Here is a 6,528-nt window from a genome sequence, read left to right on the forward strand (position 1 = left end):
TCCCTCCTCCTCTCTCTCTCTCCCCCTCCCTCCCTTCCCCTCTCTCTCTCTTTCTCCCCCTACCTCCCTCCCCCTCTCTCTTTTTCTCCCCCTCATTCCCTCCTTCTCTCTTTTTCTCTCCCCCCTCCCTCCTCCTCTCTCTTTTTCTCCCCCTCCCTCCCTCCTCCTCTCTCTTTTTCTCCCCCTCCCTCCCTCCTCCTCTCTTTTTCTCCCCCTCCCTCCCTCCTCCTCCTCTCTTTTTCTCCCCCTCCCTCCCTCCTCTCTCCTCCTTTTTCTCCCCCTCCCTCCCTCCCTCCTCTCTCTTTCTCCCCCTCCCTCCCTCCCTCCTCTCTCTTTCTCCCCTCCCCCTTCCCCTCTCTCTCTCTTTCTCCCCCTACCTCCCTCCCCCTCTCTCTTTTTCTCCCCCTCCCTCCTCCTCCTCTCTCTTTTTCTCCCCCTCCCTCCCTCCTCCTCTCTCTTTTTCTCCCCTCCCTCCCTCCCTCCTCCTCTCTCTTTTTCTCCCCCTCCCTCCCTCCCTCCTCCTCTCTCTTTTTCTCCCCCTCCCTCCCTCCCTCCTCCTCTCTCTTTTTCTCCCCCTCCCTCCCTCCTCCTCCTCTCTCTTTTTCTCCCCCTCCCTCCCTCCTCCTCTCTCTTTTTCTCCCCTCCCTCCCTCCTCTCTCTTTTCTCCCCCTCCCTCCCTCCTCCTCTCTTTTTCTCCCCCACCCTCCCTCCTCCTCTCTCTTTTTCTCCCCCTCCCTTTTTCTCCCCTCCCTCCCTCCTCCTCTCTCTCCCCCTCCCTCCCTCCCTCCTCCTCTCTTTCTCTCCCCCCTCCCTCCCTCCTCCTCTCTCTTTCTCCCCCTCCCTCCCTCCTCCTCTCTCTTTCCCCCCCTCCTTCCCTCCTCCTCTCTCTTTCCCCCCCTCCTTCCCTCCTCCTCTCTCTTTCCCCCCTCCTTCCCTCCTCCTCTCTCTTTCTCCCCCTCCCTCCCTCCCTCCTCTCTCTTTCTCCCCCTCCCTCCCTCCTCCTCTCTCTTTCTCCCCCTCCCTCTCCTCCCTCCCTCCTTCCTCTCTCTTTCTCCCCCTCCCTTCCTCCCTCTCTCTTTTTCTCCCCCTCCCTCCCTCCCTCTCTCTCTTTTTCTCCCCCCTCCCTCCCTCTCTCTCTTTTTCTCCCCCTCCCTCCCTTCCTCTCTCTCTTTTTCTCCCCTCCCTCCTTCCTCCCTCTCTCTTTTTCTCCCCCTCCCTTCCTCTCTCTTTTTCTCCCCCTCCCTCCCTTCCTCCCTCTCTTTTTTCTCCCCTTCCTTCCTCACTCCCTCTTTTTATCCCCCTCCCTCTTTCTCTGAGAGAGTGAGTCCTAAGGATCTTCACTGGTATTATTCTGCATTTTTGTCAATTTTTTGGCGACCACAATGCTTATACAGTACTTATCATATTACTTGTGTTTTTCTGTCTTGAATATTGTTAGTAACTCATCACCCCATTTACCCCCTAGCAGTATTCAAGACAGGAAAGTACAAGTGATTTGATAAGCAGGAGCATTGTAGTGGCATCTCTGGATTTGAAGGTTCTCATAATCCATGCTATCATTTTCTGGTTGATGCTACATTTGCTTATTTATACTCACTAAATTTTGTTGAGCATAAGCCTAATCAACATGTAGATGGAGTCTTTAACATCAAAATGTTGGACAGTGTAATGTTTCTGGAATGCTAAGCCAGTTGATTAGATTGGACAAGACCGCATGATAAGATAATGTGCTCCTTATAAATAATTTAAATATATACAATATTGTACTGTACTGTACTTGCATCAAGTGACTAAAGAAGGGTTAGTGACTAAAGAAGGGTTAATATTTGAAGTACAGCCTATATTATAGTCAGATAATTTCCATTATTTATCAAAAGGGTTAAATACATACACATTACACATCACTAGATGTTTTGCTAAGCACTTACAAGCCTACCATGCAGGGTAGGCGTGACACAATGTCATTGAGAAAATTGACTGGAATACCGAGATAACTTGAATCTGCAACCAAGGCACTGCCAGCCATAAACTCTTACCACTGTACTACCCTGACATGACGGTACAGTGGTAGAGTTTGTGGCTGGCAGTGCCTTCAACACAGGTTCGAGTCACCTCAGAGCTCGAGTTGATTTTCTCATCAATATACAGTGTACTGTACATCACGTTAGTGTGATTTCTCCATGTATTTAATGATGTTATTAGTTCAAGAGCTGAAGGTAGACTGGTCCATATTCAGCAAGTAGCCCAATTATGTATTCGATACGACTTGTTTGCAGGATCTGCAAGATACTATACAGTATACAGTATTCATAAGAACAGGAGGGTGGGTGGTTAGTACTTACCTAACAGTGTCTACAAGGAAGTAAGGTTTAGTTCTTTATGTTCAGCCTACTAAGCTGCTGGTGGCTCCTATGCCACCAGTAGCTCAGTAGCAGCTCATCAGGAGAAAGTGCCAAGCCATTACAATTATATAGCACTTGGAAGAAATCAGGATAAGAATTGGGATGGGACGGGGGAAAGGAATGGTACCCAGCCACTTGGGTGGTTGGGGATTGAACACTGGCCTGCGTGAAGCGAGACCGTCGCTCTACCGTCCAGTCGAAGTGATTGGGCAAAACAGGCCGTTGCCTGCGTGCCGCGACCTGTGGCCCTGGACGCGCTTTGGGTTGACCCGGGTTCCCTTCGTCCCTGTTCTAGGGTTTGTCTCTCTTTCTCAATGCCATGTCCAATAGTTTAACTCTCCATGTACCAGTACCTCCATATGGTTATTTGTTCTCCCAGTCTATTTCCATGGTTGAAAGGTCCAATGCTTAATAGTCGAGTCCCATTCCGGTAGACAACAGAAGCTGCTATTATATTAATAGTTGTTATGTTTCTATCATATTCCTGTCTAGTTCTTCTGTTATTTAGTTGGGGTTATATATTACTACCAATGGTCCTCCCACTGTTATAGTGCCTATTATAAAGTCACAACCATTCACAGCCCAGGATAGCCAGCTCTTCATACCTGTAACTCCATCTCAAGAAGCAGCAGCAACAGCAGCAGCTTCACCCCCTCCAACTACTACTACTACTACTATTATGCTTTCCCTATTTCCTTATTACATAGGAATCCTGCAGAAACACTGCATTTATGATGCCTGATAATTTTTTTATGCCAGTACTATTACATTTGGGTTTTCTTCTTGTGACAAGTCTTCTTGAGACTTGTATTATTTGTAATCCCATCTATGTTTGAGAACATTACATTGAAGCTCGCGTTCTTCCATCCCTTCTCACTCTCTCTCCTTTGATGGCCACTCCACTGTATTGGAAGTTGTTCTGTGGGGAGGACTAACTGGATGGGGTTGTCCCCATGAGATAGTTTTCCAGTTCCCTTCTCCCTCCTTGTGCCCCTTCATTGTCTGCTACCATGATTCCCTCATCCCTGATCATGACCTTCTGAAGGAATACCATTTTTTAATCCATTACATTTCAATAGTCTGTTCCTCTTTGCTAAACTTCCTCATTTGAGAACACTTATCTTTATCAACTTGGAGCCTGAAAACTCTCCAAGTGGTGGTTGGTGCTTGATTCTTTGCTATTGTGGACAGGAAGTCTGTTCGTTTTAATAAGGTCCTCCCACCACCCTTCTCCAGGATGCAACCCACAGCAGCTGTTTAACTCATGGGATACCTTGTTTACCAGGTGAACAGAGGAATCAGGTGAAAGGAACAAATGCCTCTCCTCTCCCAGGAATTTAACTATAGTCTAATGAAACAATATGATTTTAATATGAGAATGTAAACGTTAAGTACATGTACTGTATAAAGGGAGCAGTTTTACAGTATACTATATATACTTCACAAAACACAAAACTTTACATAAACAAAAATATTTGACAAACATTGCACCAGTGTAACACTACACCAGTGTAGGCTACACCAGTGTGGCTTACACCAGTGTAGGCTTATTTATATGCTTATTTACTGTCTGAGCCATATCATGGCTCTGTAGCTCCAAGTGCTCACATCTTTACCAGTAAATATTTGCCAAGTGCCACACCCATATCTGTCTCCACCAGGCACCCACACCGGCTCCGGGGAGGGCGCCTGGTAAGGGGGGGGGGTGAAGGCAGGAGGGGAGGAGGAACGAGTGGAGGGAAGGGGTAGGCTGTGGAGAAGGGAGAGGGGTGTGGTAAGGCACTGGGAGGGATAGGGAGGGAGGGAAGGAGTGTGACAGGGAGGGAAGGGGTAGGCTGTGGGGAAGGGATAGGCTGTGGGGAAGGGAGAAGGGGTGGTAAGGCACTGGGAGGTAGGGAGGGAAGGAAGGAGTGTGACAGGGAGGGAAGGGGTAGGCTGTGGAGAAGGGAGAGGGGTGTGTGGTAAGGCACTGGGAGGGATAGGGAGGGAGGGAAGGAGTGTGACAGGGAGGGAAGGGGTAGGCTGTGGGGAAGGAATAGACTGTGGAGAAGGGAGAAGGGGTGGTAAGGCACTGGGAGGGATAGGGAGGGAAGGAAGGAGTGTGACAGGGAGGGAAGGGGTAGGCTGTGGAGAAGGGAGAGGGGTGTGGTAAGGCACTGGGAGGGATAGGGAGGGAGGGAAGGAGTGTGACAGGGAGGGAGGGCGGTGATGGTTCCCTCTAATTCTGGCACTTGCCTCACTCGGAGTTGCAATATTAGCATGCCGGGACAAATGTTTGCATTTTAGCCATCAGAATTGTAATACTGCACTTGTTACGAACATAAGGCCTGTGATGACTCACGTGTTATATGCGAAACAAAAACACCGCACAATATCAGGTGGAAAAAGTTGCTGGAAATAATGACTTGACAACCGCAACCCGCCCCGCCCCGCCCCACTTCTTCCGCCCATCAAGGAACACACTTTTTTTAATATTCACTATTGACATTCATGCAATGAAAACAAAATGAATAATATATTTTTAATCTTACAATATAAACCACACGAATCTGTAAGAAACACTTACCGGCTATATATGACCACAGCCTTGACCCACTAAATGGAATTAACTGCCCTTTCTCCCCTTCATATCAAGAAAGCTGTTAATAAACCATACATGACTAGCCCATGTCTCAATGGGGTCAAATGGTGTGACTTATCAATTCCACGTCGTAATTTGACGAATGCACGAGTGGCTGAGATAGGGAGAGCCCGGCGGGAGGGACGAGAAGCCGCCTCGGACCCGCTGCTGAGGTCATCACACCTACTGTATTCTACACCCTCCTGCCGCCACCCACCAACACAAACATCTACCTGCATTTCACTCCAAGACAACGGTTTACAGTTAGCATCACTTGTACACATACACCTTTCTTACACATACACCTTTCATGCACATTAAGGCAATATTGATCACAGAGTGGGTGGGGCCGCGAGTGAAGTATCGAGACCAACCGCCGCCATGACTCGTCGTGTCATCTCTCATTCCTCGTCCCCGCAACACACACACACATATATACGTACTTCTCATGGCCTCTTACGTCTATTCAAAGATATATTCCGCAGATGGTTTCCCAAAATTCGTAAATAGTTACCGTATTTGGCTGTTATTGAGGAGCTGGACGACGACGTCTCCTCTTCTCGATCGTTTGACGGCTACTAGGCTCGCTCTTCCTACAAGGGAACAAGCTGTTAGTAATTGTCAATTATATTAGCATTTACAACATAATGCAAGCATATTCATATTCTAAACAAGTATCAGTCTTTATTATACTTTAATTGAAATGTTACGCTAACATAAATTTAATCATATACTGTAAAATATGGAAGATAAATATCAAATAACAGGACGGCCCTAGGGAGGAAGAACTGTCATTGAAATAGCCCAACGCGTTTTCTATGCTGTTCAGGGTAACTTTAATACTCGACCTTATTTACTTATCGATGATGTCACGATGTGTATTGAATTTTGTAACTAGCTCATCAAGATTGTAACTTGCTTAGCTAAATGAATTGTGGGGTTCAGTCCCTGAGCCCATTATGTGCCTCTGTAACCCTTTCCTCTACCGCCCACAGGAAGGGTATGGGGTGCATAATAAATGAACTAAACTAAAAAAACTTATTTACCAGGATTTACCTGAGGGCCACTAACACTCTAGTGGCTTCGATTAGGACAGGAAGCCGGCAGCTTGTCATAAGTTCCCCACCCCCCCATTTGTCCTGATGATTTTTTAAATCTGGATTTTAAACCAGCAGAGGTTTTGCATTTACGGCTTCGGCGGGAAGGCGGTTCCATGGGTTTATAACACTGTGGTTATAAACCCTGTGGCTATATATATATCTAGCAGACTTACAATGGTAAAGCCGTACAACTTTACCATTGTAATCATTGCTATCATCTTATATCATGGTTGTTCAAGTATGTTTATTGAGACAAGAAAATGGATTGAGTAGTTTAGGCTATTTCTACTATCCCCCCCCCCCTTTTAATTGTTGTTATATTGAACACATATGTTACTGCATTATATCTTGAAATAATCCTCAAATTATGATACACTGTACATGTTGATAACCCTCAAATTTTACT

General features: G+C 46.7%; 1 protein-coding gene across 1 annotated transcript in view; it reads right to left on the bottom strand.

Moving 5' to 3' along the window:
• Positions 1-5,616, bottom strand: part of LOC123751671 (spectrin alpha chain) — a 44,489-nt gene extending 38,873 nt beyond the window's left edge. The window contains 1 exon segment of the mRNA XM_069332963.1: positions 5,537-5,616. The gene's annotated coding sequence lies outside the window, so the exon portion shown is untranslated.
• Positions 5,617-6,528: the final 912 nt, after the last annotated feature.

This window comes from Procambarus clarkii, chromosome 4 (assembly GCF_040958095.1).
Source record: "Procambarus clarkii isolate CNS0578487 chromosome 4, FALCON_Pclarkii_2.0, whole genome shotgun sequence".
NCBI classification, from domain to species: domain Eukaryota; kingdom Metazoa; phylum Arthropoda; class Malacostraca; order Decapoda; family Cambaridae; genus Procambarus; species Procambarus clarkii.